The 13,242-nt window shown below is 41.3% G+C and overlaps 1 pseudogene; it reads right to left on the bottom strand.

Annotated features, from left to right (window-relative positions):
- LOC110260858 lies at positions 5,913–6,745 on the bottom strand (annotated as a pseudogene).

The raw sequence follows: 13,242 nt of genomic DNA, 5'->3' as shown, positions 1-13,242 counted from the left end.
TCCTGTATCCTGACTTGGCACACTTATAGAAGGGAACAGGCAAGGAGAACTCAGGTTCCAGTACCATCATCCTCTGAAGTACTGATTTAGGCAGCAATTACTTCCTTTATTCACAGTCTTTCCCCAGATTCATGGGGTGCCTATTCATGGGAGTAAGAATGAACATTTTCTAATCATTCACTCATTCATTTGTTCATTTAGTGAACATAATATAAACGTTTATTTGACTCCATGGTAAGGACTTTGGACACATTCGGAAAGCCGTGAAACACGATCCCTGTCTTTAGGAATCTCAGAGACCCAGCAGAAAGAAGGCATGGAGACCACTAAGGACAGTTCAGTGGAGGAAGAGATCAGCATAACAAAGGTTTAGGAAAAGGGCTGTGTGTGCCACTTCTCATGGGCTAGAAGCAAACTATGGCTACCCTAAGCAAAAAGAGATTAATTAGGATTGTGAGATCATAGATTAAGATTCAAAAGGACAAAAGTAAGGACAAGTTTTGGGAAGCCCAGATATGGACTCAATTTTTAGGATTCTCCCTTAAGTTTCAATCACATTTCCTCTTGCTACTCCCTTTCTCTTCTGCTCAGATCCGCTTGCACCAATCTCGCAGTATCTCTTTCTTACAGTATCTCATGGGAGGCCACCAGAAATAACGAGGACACTCTGGCATCTAAGCCTGGAAGGAGGTGGCTTACACTACCACCTGTCCTTCATCAGCTGACACTGTGCCATATTTTAGGGGGCGGTCAGTTTCACCATCCTGTTTCTGGGTACTAATATCGAGGCAAGGTGGGTGAGTTACTATACTTGGTTTGGCCTGGACCAATGCCTGCTTCTGCACCTGGGAGTGAAGGAGGGCTCTGTTAGAAGAAGAAAAAGTGGAAGGGAAGAATGCTTAGCAGAAGGGACATCAAGCTGTCGTCTACAAGTGACACAGATTTTCAAAGAGAGGTCTAGATGGTGGAATCAGAGAAAGCTTGAAGAAGGAGCTGGAATTTGGGTTGGGTTGTTGGTGTGGGCAAATTTTAAGGAGTCTGCCTAGGTCATGATTTGCTGATCTGTCTTCCTGTCAGCAACACATGTAAACCTACACAGAAACTCCGTCAAGTTAGATCTGATGACCCTCACCTTCTTGGCTGTAGCTGAGCTGATGAAGTTGAACGCGTGAGACTTAGTCCTGTGGGAAATTGATCTAATGACACCTCCTCCCCCATCTATTGGGAACTAGTATACACTGCAGGATGCTAGTTAGCAGGCCAGTGGGCTTAGAGCTGAAAATCTTGGAAAAGCCTTAGGTGGCCATGCTTGGTCAATATACATGGAAAGGTAGAAAAAACAGAGTCTGAAAGTGATGGAGCAGACTCATGGAGGAAGTAGAGACAGAGCATATTTGACTAGCGAGGAAGGAATAATTGGGGTAGGGGCGGGGGCAGAGTGAGAGAAATGAATCTTTGCTCCCTATGGCTTTCCTGTGTCTTATTCCAGTCCCTAATAAGGTTTAGTTGTACTTGGTCCTTTGGGTTTTCATGAGATATTCTTCAGTCTTTCCAGTCAATTTCTTTTGAGTCAATTTATAACTCTTGCTAGCCTTGAAGGCCAATGAGATGTGAACCCACAGAGATGGGCCAGGAGATGAGGAAGAACATAGCAGGCAGTTTGAACAAAGCCTAAAGTTGGGAGAGCTGGGACTTAATAGACAAAGCACAGTAAGAATAATTCAGTTTGGGAGTTCCTATTGTGGCACAGCAGAAATGAATCCAACTAGTATCCCTGAGGATGTGGATTTGATCCCTGGCCTCACTCAGTGGGTCCGGGATCTGGTGTTGCCATGAGTTGGGGTATAGGTAGGTTACAGGCACGGCTCAGATCTGGCGTTGCTGTGGCTGTGGCATAGGCCAGCAGCTGCAGCTCTGATTCGACCCCCTAGCCTGGGAAATTCTATGTGCCACAGGTGTAGCCCTAGAAAGCAAAAAACAAACAAACACCCAAACAGTTCAGTTTGATTTGTTCGTTTTGTAACCAGGGGCCAGGAAGTGTGTTGGGAAAGTCAGTAAAGTTAGATTGCAAGAACCGAGGAGTTTGGATTGAATCACTGAATTTTTGAGCCAGAGAATGAACTTACCTGACCTGGTCTTTGGAAAGATCACAGTGAGTGGACACTACTTTTGTGTCCCAAAAGGTGTGCAATGCTCTTGCTTTCCTAGGAGAGGAGAGGAAATCCTTTCTATACCCCACTCCTATAAGATCTGTCCTGGAAGAGCTTACTTCATCCTGGGTGTCAACTCCTTCTTTACCTTTTCTTTCTTTCCTTCTTTTTTTTTTTTTTTTTTTTTTTTGGTCTTTTTGCCTTTTCTAGGGATGCTCCAGCGGCATATAGAGGTTCCCAGGCTAGGGGTCTAATCAGAGCTGTGGCCACTGGCCTACACCGGAGCTACAGCAATGCCAGATCTGAGCCACATCTGCGACCCACACCACAGCTCCTGGCAACGCTGGATCGTTAACCCACTGAGCAAGGCCAGGGATTGAATCCGCAATCTCATAGTTCCTAGTTGGATTCGTTAACCACTGCGCCATGACGGGAACTCCCCTTCTTTACCTTTTATGGCGAGTAGCATCCAAAACTGAACCCAAGATGCTTCTACTCTGTTTCCCAGATAAGTCATGTCTAAGTTGGGTGTGAGGATTTGCAGTTGGAATTTTAAAAACCTGCCTGGTCACAATCTCTGGAAAAGATCTATTGTCAAGACAAATTTCCTCTCACCTACAATAAGATTATGCAAAATAATGTGTTCTGAAATATTCTGTTTTTGAGAACATCATTTGGATGACTCTAAAAAGGCAGAAAAAAGTTGCCTAATGATGGAGGTTGTTTATGACTTTTCTAATTGTATGGAAAATCCCCTTCATGCCTACAGCCAAGTTCGTCCAGCCATGGAGAATAAGCAAGGTGTGAATCTATGGTCTCAAACTTACAAGTGCCTCGTTTGTCACTGCAGTCACTTTTATGAGCCCTCTGTGACAGGGGGAGAAACAGGAGTACAGGAATGAGTACTGATGAATTTAGCAGCCAGGCTTCTCTCAGCAGTGATGGCTAATAACCAGGTTAAACCAGAGATGATTTCAACAAAGATGATGGCTTAAGTTGAAAGAGTTTAGTCATGGCTTAGTTTAGGCAGGTATGTTCTGTGCTGGGCTGCGGGGAACCTGTTTTTGTTTGAGGTGGGGGACTTCATGCAGATAGGATACAGAAGACATAAGCCAGAAGGACAGTAGTCACACTCAGCCTTATGGCTGCTTGCTGGATACATAACAGTTTTAGCCAGTTGGCCAGAGCTCTTCCCACTCTCCTGCTCACCAGTGCTGCTAATGCTGTGAGGTCCACCTCATCACTGCCTGACTCCACTTCCAGCAGTCAGCTGTGCAGCTGACAGTCCTTGGCAGCCTATGTGGAGGTGCCTGGGGGAGGGGAAAACTCCCAAGAGGGAAATGAAGACCGGTTAAAACAGTGGGGAAGCTGGCAAGGAGCAGGGGCTTAGTGGACACTAGGTGGTCCATTTACCTTTCCCAAGCGGTGCTGTAGCACAAGAAAAAAGATGTTCTGCTGTGGGTCTCAGTCCCAGACTCTGTGAACGTGGAGCTTGGAAAAGGGACCATTTGAAGGCTTATGCGGTATGATTCTGTGGATTACTGAGGTCATTGGGGTTCATTATCATCACTTGGGGAGGAGGTGGAAGGGGTACCATGACTGTGAAGGAGGCCCTTTCTTCCGGAAGAGACTTGGATTGTAGTTTGAAGATGAAAACAAGCACAATAAAGTCTGATGGGTTTCTGGGTGGGTGGTTGGACTTGGTGGCCTTCTGATAAGCTGATTGAGAAAGCAAAATATTTCCCTGCTTATTTTCAAGTGAGGTCCAGTAGCCAACACTCCTCCCTGCTATTTGGGCAGACAAAGGTTGAACTCTGTACAAGCCATGTATGTGGAATGAGAAGGGAATCTTCCCCCTTCATTTAGGCAAGGTTTAAAAATTATTGTTTCAAGTTTTGTTTTTAAACAGTAGATTGCAGGAGTTTCCATTGTGGCTCAGGGGGTAAGAGCCTGACCTCGTCTTCTGGGGATGAGGGTTTGATCCCTGGCCCTGCTCAATGGGTTAAGGATCCGGCATTGCTTCAGTCTGTGGTATAGGTCACAGATGTGGCTCAGATCCCAAGTTGCTGTGGCTGTGATGTAGGCTGGCAGCTGTGGCTCTGATTCAGCCCCTAGCCAGGGAACGTCCATATGCCACAGGTGTAGCCATAAAGAGAAAAGAAAGAAGAAAGAAAGAAGAATGAAAGAAAGAAAGAAAAAGAAAGAAAGAGAAAGAGAGAAAGGGAGAAAGAAAGAAAAAAATAAACAAAGAAAGGAAGGAAGAAAAACAGTAGATTCCATAACATTTGGGTGGATATGATTTATATTAATGATATTTCAACTGAACCAATCATCTCGCCAATGCAGAAATCCCATCTATAACTGATTCCTCCCTCCCTCTCTTTTCCCCTCCAGTAGATATTTTTAATGTATGTGCTCAGAACAGGGCAATAAGAATAAATAGAAATTCAAGTGGTTCATATGTCCAGCGGGGGCAAGGGTCATGTAGACGTTATATACTATAGAACCAAGCACAGTGTCTGGTACATGATAGAGTTTACTCAATACATTTTTGTTTAAAAACAAGAAGAAAGAAGACATACATCATCAGTAGCAATTTTGTTCTCAGCTTATTTATTTATTTATTTTTGACAGAGCCTGTGGGAAGTTCTGGGGCCAGGGACTGAACCCTTGCCACAGCAGTGACCTGAGTCACAGTAATGACAATGCCCAAAACTTCACCTACTGAACCATTAGGGAACCCCCGAGGAAGCTTTTTTTCACCAGTGAATAATTTTGTCAGAAAAGTCTTTTTTTCATTATTGAACCAGTTTCTGTGTTTCTGATTTTTTTTTTTTTTCCCAGCAGCTGGCCCACATTCTGCCTTTTCTTCCTCTCGAAATTCTTTGCATCCTTTAAGAACCATCTTGATGATCACCTTTCCCATCCCATATTTCTTTCTCTATTGCCAAGGAATCGACTGAAATAATTCCTAGAGGATTTTCCAGAGAGTGAAAATCTTGGGCAGGTTTGGTCACCTTTTCGAATCTTCTTTACTTGGGTTTAGTTCTGTAGAGGCTAAGGTCCAAAGAAAACTCCGCTGACACGTTTCCTAACTGGGCATCTGGCACTGGGGATAGTACGCACTGCACCTATAATCCTGCAGCCCAATTGCAATATATCTTTTGAAGGTAATGCAGGTTTTACTGCCACGTGCACCAGAAATGCTAAGTCACTGATTAGGCTCTAAGGATTCTGTCATAATATAGGAGTTGTGAAATCTAACAGTGTATGAGCAATGCCATGAAACTTTAATAAGACTGCCTCTATTTTTCCCAGAATGAAAGGGAAATGGTCATACTTTCCAGTTTCTAGAAGGGTGAAAACTTTCTGAAGAGGACTCTTAGCTGTAGTCCTAAATCTGGCTTGAGTATCTTTCTCTTATGACTCTTCAATGTGACACAGACTTTTCTAAGTCAACCTCCTTGATGGCTTATATTCCCTTAAAAGACCATTGCTCCACTTCTAAGCCTGAGCTCGTAGCTCATTTTTGATCATCTAAATTTCAGTTTTTATTCCTAGCAGCCCTTGTTAAGTTTACTAGGTCACAAAGGTTTTTTTTTTTTTTTTCCTGAAAAAAGTTTTATTGTTTCTATTTGGTCCAAGACCTGGGAGAGGGCTCCAGGGTGGTTAAAACAGTGCCTTGTGGCGGCAGAGAGGGCCTTCTGCCAGAAGCCCAAGCACCAGAGCAGCTCCTCAAAGGCCACTGGGCTCCAGAGGCTCCTAGTCGTGCTTGAGTGTGAGCCTTTCTTTTTTTTTTTTTTTGTCTTTTTTTGCCTTTTCTAGGGCCGCTTATGTGGCATATGGAGGTTCCCAGGCTAGGGGTCCAATCGGAGCCGTACGTAGCCACCAGCCTACGCCAGAGCCACAGCAACGTGGGATCACGAGCCATGTCTGAAATCTTTTGTCTGCAACCTACACCACAGCTCACGGCAACCCTGGATCCTTAACACACTGAGCAAGGCCAGGGATCGAACTTGCAACCTCATGGTTCCTAGTTGGATTCGTTAACCACTGAGCCACAGCGGGAACTCCCAGAATGTGAGCCTTTCAAAGAGGTACTCACCCAGCCCAGCCTGGGGTCCAGACAACCTGCAGAGGTTGGTCAGGTGGTCACCTGTCTTCTTGATGAGCTTCACCTCCTCATCCAGGAAGTGGTTCTCCAGGAAGTCACAGAGGTGGGGGTCTGCTTGGGCAGAACCCAGGGCATGGAGATCCAGAAGGGCCTGCTTCAGTCCCATCTCCAAGTGAATGGCAGCTTCCATAGCATCCTAGGTTTTATCCCCCTCATCTTGAGATGGCTTCTGCATGTCCTGGAAGAGGGTGCGGCCACCATGCTGGTTGTGAATTTTCAAGAGACACTCCTAGCCCTCCAGTTATCCTCTGCCAATTAGGGGGAAAAAAGTGTGCCTCATGCCCTCCAGAGCCACATTGTTGCAGTTGAAATAGAAGCCCAAAGAGAGGTAGGTGTAGGAGGCCTGCAGATGCATGTTGATCAGGCGGTTAATGAAGGCTTCCACCTCGGTGGAATAATTCTGATGAACTTTGGAGCTCATGGTTGTTAAGGAGTTAAGCTCAAAAAATGGTGTTGGTTGGTCTTGGAGACCAAAGATAGCTGGGTGGCTGATTCCCAAGATTGCAGATAGAAAAAAGGTTGAAGGGTAGTTTGAGGCTGGCACAAGGGTCATCCCTGGGTCTCTTCCATCCGAACACTTTTGAAGCATGAGACATATCTGAGGGACCACTGAGTGGACTGCCAGTTTTTTGTTTTTTGTTTTTTTAATATTTTTATTTTTTCCATTATAGTTTGCTTTCAGTGTTCTGTTCATTTTCTACTGTACAGCAAAGTGACCCAGTCACACACACACACATACATTCTTTTTCTCACATTATCCTCCATCATGTTCCATCACAAGTGACTAGATATAGTTCCCTGGGCTACACAGCAGGATCTCATTGCTTAGCCATTCCAAATGCAATAGTTTGCATCTATCAACCTCAGACTCCCAGTCCATCCCTCAGACTTGGCAACCACAAGTCTGTTCTCCAAGTCCATGAGTTTCTTTTCTGTGGAAAGGTTCATTTGTGCCATATATTAGATTCCAGATGTAAGTGATACCGTATGGTATTTGTCTTTCTCTTTCTGACTTACTTCATTTAGTATGAGTCTCTAGTTCCATCCATGTTGTGGCAAAAAGCATTATTTTGTTCTTTTTTATGTCTGAGTAGTATTCCATTGTGTATATATACCACATCTTTCTAATCCAATTGTCTGTCAATGGACATTTGGGTTGTTTCCACATCTTGGCTATTGTGAATAGTGTTGCAATGAACATACAGGTGCATATACCTTTTAAAAAATTTTTTTATTTTTTTATTACTCAATGAATTTATTACATTTATAGTTGTACAATGATCATCACAATCCAATTTTATAGGATTTCCATCCCACAACCCCAGTGCATCCCCCTACCCCCTGAACTGTCTCCTTTGGAACCCTAAGTTTTTCAAAGTCTATGAGTCAGTATCTGTTCTGCAAAGAAATTCATTGTGTCCTTTTTTCAGATTCCACATGTCAGTGAAAGCATTTGATGTTGCTGTCTCATTGTATGGCTGACTTCACTTAGCATGAGAATTTCTAAGTCTATCCATGTTGCTAAAAATGCTGGTATCTCGTTCTTTTTAATGGCTGAATAATATTCCATTGTGTATAGGTACCACGTCTTCTTGATCCACTCCTCTGTCGATGGGCATTTAGGTTGTTTCCATGTCTTGGCTATTGAAAACAGTGCTTCAATAAACCCTGGAGTACATATGTCTTTGTGAGTCATGGTTTTCTCTGGATAGATGCCCAGGAGTGGGATTGCTAGATCAAATGGTAGTTCTATTTTGAGTTTTCTGAGGAATCTCCTTTCTGTTTTCCACAGTGGTTGCACCAATTTACAATCTCACCAACAGTGTAATAAGGTTCCTTTTTCTCCACACCCTCTCCAGCACTTATTGTTTGTAGACTTTTTGACAATGGCCATTCTGGCTGGTGTAAAGTGGTATCCATAGTGGTTTTGATTTGCACTTCTCTAGTAATGAGTGATGTTGAACATCTTTTCATGTGTTTTTTGGCTATCCGAATGTCTTCTTTGGAGAATTGTCTGTTTAGATCTTCTGCCCATTTTTTAATGGGGTTGTTTGTTTTTCTTTGGTATTGAGTGGTAGGAGGCATTTATAAATTTTGGAAATTAATCTCTTGTCAGTCACTTCATTTGCAAAGATTTTCTCCCACTCTGTGGGTTGTCTTTTCATTTTGTTTAGGGTTTCCTTTGCTGTGCAGAAAATTTTAAGTTTGATTAGGTCCCATTTGTTTATTTTTGTTTTTACTGTCATAACTCTAAGAGGTGGATCTGAGAAGATATTGCTGTGGTTTATGTCAGAGAGTGTTTGGCCTATGTTTTCCTCTAAGAGTTTTATAATATCTGGTCTTATATCTAGGTCTTTAATCCATTTTGAGTTTATTTTTGTGTATGGTGTTAGGGAATGTTCTAATTTCATTCTCTTTCATGTGGCTGTCCAGTTTTTCCAGCACCACTTATTGAACAGGCTGTCTTTTCTCCATTGTATATTCTTGCCTCATTTGTCATAGATTAGTTGGGTGTAGGTGCATGGGTTTAATTCTTGGCTTTCTATCCTATTCCACTGATCTATATTTCTGTCTTTGTGCCAGTACCATATGGTTTTGATGACTCTTTCTTTGTAGTATAGTCTGAAGTCAGGGAGCCTGATTCCGCCAGCTACATTTTTCTTTTTCAGAATGTCTTTGGCTATTCTGGGTCTTTTGTGCTTCCAAACAAACTTTAAAATATTTCATTCGAGTTCTGTGAAATATGTCCTTGGTAATTTGATAGGGATTGCATAGAATCTATAGATTGCCTTGGGTAGTATAGTCATTTTGATAATATTGACTCTCTTATCTATTTGTGTCATCTTTGATTTCTTTCATCAGTGTCTTATAGTTTTCAGAGTACAGGTCTTTTGTCTCTTTAGGTAGGTTTACTCCTTGGTATTTTATTCTTTTGGATGCGATGGTAAACGGGATTGCTTCCCTAATTTCTCTTTCTGATCTTTCATTGTTAGTATATAGAAATGCCATCAATTTCTGTGTATTAATTTTGCATGCTGTGACTTTGCCAAATTCCTTGATGAGCTCTAACAGTTTTCTGGTAGAGTCTTTAGGATTCTCTAGGTATAGTATCCTGTCATCTGCAAATAATGATAGTTTTACTTCTTCCTTTCCAATTTGGATTCCTTATATCTCTTTTACTTCTCTGATGTGGCTAGGACTTCCAAAACTATGTTGAATAGTAGTGGTGGGAGCAGACATCCTTGTCTTGTTCCCCATCTCAGTGGGAATTTCTTCAGCTTTTCACCATTGAGAATATGTGAGCTGTGGGTTTGTCATATATGGCCTTTATTATGTTGAGGTAGGTTCCCATTATGCCCACTTTCTGAAGGGTTTTTATCAAAAATGGGTGTTGAATTTTGTCAAAGGCTTTTTCCACGTCTATTGAGAGGATCATATGGTTTTTATTCTTCAGTTTGTTAATGTGGTATATCACACTGATTGATTTGTGGATATTGAAGAATCTGCATCCCTGGGATAAAGCCCACTTGATCATGATGTACAATCCTTTTAATGTATTGTTGGATTCGGTTTGCCAGTATTTTGTTGAGGATTTTTGCATCTATGTTCATCAGTGAAATTGGTGTGTAGTTTTCTTTTTTTGTGGTATCTTTGTCTGGTTTTGGTATGAGGGTGATGGTGGCCTCATAGAATGAGTTTTGGAATGTCCCTTCCTCTGTGATCTTTTGAAATAGTTTCAGAAGGATAGGTGTTAGCTCTTCTCTAAGTGTTTGATAGAATTCACCTGTGAAGTCATCTGGTCCTAGAGTTTTGTTTGTTGGAAGTTTTAAAATCACAGTTTCAATTGCAGTACTTGTGATTGGTCCATTCATCTTTTTTATTTCATCTTGGTTTAGTCTTGGAAGATTGTACTTTTCTAAGAATTTGTCCATTTCTTCTAGGTTTTCTGTTTTATTGGCATATAGTTGCATATAGTAGTCTCTTATGATCCTTAGTATTTCTGTGATGTCCATTGTTACTTCTCCTTTTTCATTTCTAATTTTATTGATTTAAGTCATCTCTCTTTTTTTCTTGATAAGTCTGGCTAAGTGTTTATCAATGTTGTTGATCTTTTCAAAGAACCAACTTTTCATTTCATTGATCTTTTCCGTATTTTTATTTCATTGATTTCTGCTTTGATTTTTATGATTTCTTTCCTTCTACTAACTTTAGGTCTTGTCTGTTCTTCTCTCTCTAGCTGCTTTAGATGTAAAGTTAGCTTGTTAATTTGAGCTTTTTCCTGTTTACTGAGGTAGGCTTGTATTGCAATAAACTTTCCGCTTAGAACTTCTTTTTCTGCATCCCATAGGATTTGGAGTGTCGTATCTTTGTTGTCATTTGCTTCTAGGTATTTTTTAATTTCCTCTTTGATTTCCTCAGTGATCCATTGATTGTTTAGTAGCATGTTGTTTAGTCACGACATGTTCATATTTTTTTGCATTTTTTTTCTTGCTGTTGATTTCCAGTCATATAGTGTTGTGGTTGGAAAAGATGCTTGATATAATTTCAATTTTCTTAAAGTTACTGAGGCTTGATTTGTAGCCCAGGATGTGATCAGTCTTAGAGGATGTTCCATGTGCACTTGAGAAGAATGTGTATTCTGTTGCTTTTGGATGGAAAGTCCTATAAGTATCTATTAAGTCCATCTGGTCTAATGCCTCATTGAGGGCCTGTGTTTCCTTATTGATTTTCTGTCTGGATGATCTGTCCATTGCTGTAAGTGGGGTGTTTAAGTCCCCCAGCATATATCTTTTTCAAGAAAAGTTTTGTCTGGATATATGCTCAAGAGTGGGATTGGTGGGTCATATGGTAGTTCTATATTTAGTTTTCTGTGGTACCTCCATACTGTTTTCCATAGTGGTTGTACCAATTTACATTCCCACCAACAATGTAGGAGAGTACCCTTTTCTCCACACCCTCTCCAGCATTTGTTATTTGTTGACTTGTTAATAATGGCCCTTCTGACAGGTGTGAGGTGGTACCTTATAGTAGTTTTGATTTGGATTTCTCTAATAATTAGTGATGTTCAGCATTTTTTTCGTGTGCCTGTTGGCCATCTGTATATCTTCTTTGGAGAAATGTCTGTTCGCGTCTTTTGTCTATTTTTCAATTGGGTTGTTAGTTTTTTTGCTGTTGAGTTGTATAAGTTGTTTGTATATTTTAGAGATTAAACCTTGTCACTTGCGTCGTTTGAAACTATTTTCTCTCATTCTCTAGGTTGTCTTTTTTTTATGGTTTCCTTTGCTGTGCAAAAGCTTATCAGTTTGATTAGGTCCCACTGGTTTATTTTTGCTTTTATTTCTGTTGCCTTGGGATACTGACCTAAGAAAATATTTGTATGGTTGATGTCAGAGAATGTTTTGCCTATGTTCTCTTCTAGGAGTTTGATGGTATTTTTCTGATGTTTAAGTCTTTACGCCATTTTGAATTTATTTTTGTACATGGTGTGAGTGTGTGTTCCAGTTTCACTGATTTACATGTGGTTGTCCAGTTTTCCCATCATTTTTGCTGAAAAGACTGTCTTTTCCCCACTTTATATTCTTGCCTCTTTTGTTGAAGATTAATTGACCACAGGTGTCTGGGTTGTTTGCTTTTTTTAACTAAAGAAAACATTTTCAAGTTTATGAGGCTAAAAGTTTCTTGGCTATAGGTTAGTGCTAATGGCAGCAAAATGGAATCAAATTTTAAAACTTGCCTTGAGGTATTGAACAATTGTATTTGTGGTGATTTTATAACCTGGTGAAAATTTATTGTGAAGTTACCATTTGATGCCATAGGTTGGTCACTTATATTTTCTTTATGGATTTTTTCCTGTAAGCTTGGTGTCTTGGCTCAGCACAGGAGTTCTAGTCCTTGAATCAGAGCAATGTTGCTTTGTTTCCTGCCCACCAATCCATGATAGGCTATGAACAGATAGAGCCAGGACATGCCACACCTATAGACTGAGAAGGCAGCAATTGTTTAGGGTGGTCTACATAGTCAGAGAATCCACCCTCCCTCTCCCTAGCCCCAAACATAGCCCAGCAGTGTAATTTCCAGGCTCTCAATGTAATTCCAGGCTCTCAATGACTCAGCCCTAATTAATAAGGCATTGGAATCAGACTAGTGCATGTCTCATAAACACCTCTGGGTTTGGGACTTTGCCTCAGTTGACTGGGGGGAATTCATCAAAGTAGCAGAGAGGAAGTCAAGCCCAGACCAGGGCAAAGCCAGGGAAAGATAGAGCTAAACTGAGCACCATTTTTTTCCCCTTATTTTTTAAATTAAACTTTATTTTATTTTTGCTCTTTAGGGACATATCCATGGCATGTGGAATTTCTGAGGCTAGTGGCTGAATCAGAGCTATAGCTGCTGGCCTCCATCACATCCACAGCAATGTGGGATCTGAGCCACACCACAGCTCATGGCAATGCCAGATCCTTAACCCACTGATCGAGGCCAGTGACCAAATCCTCATCCTCATGTATATTAGTTGGGTTCTTAACCCACTGAGCCACGTTGAGAATGCCTTGAGCACTATTTGAACTATTTGCCTTGTGGCCTGGAAAAGAGCCTACAGAGATACTAGCAATTCAGCTCTTGAATATTTCAGTTTATCATTTTGGTTTCTCTCCTCCTTTCTCTCAGCTCTTTATTGGCATGAGAAAAAAACATAACACATACTCTGATGACTCCAGTGAACATCTCCGGTCCGATGTCAAATTGCTTTCCTGATTTTCCCACTGAATGACTAATGAATAGTTCAGATTTAATGTGATCACCAAGATGCTGAGATCCTTCTCACATACTTACCTTTTTTGCAGTCTTCCCCATCTTAGTCAATGCTAACTCCACCCTCCTGGTTCCCGAGAACTATAAACTTAGGGTCATGTCTGAAAT

Source organism: Sus scrofa, chromosome 5 (genome assembly GCF_000003025.6).
Source record: "Sus scrofa isolate TJ Tabasco breed Duroc chromosome 5, Sscrofa11.1, whole genome shotgun sequence".
NCBI lineage: Eukaryota > Metazoa > Chordata > Mammalia > Artiodactyla > Suidae > Sus > Sus scrofa.
Note: the sequence above shows the minus strand (reverse complement) of the source record. Positions and strands in the feature narration are given on the sequence as shown.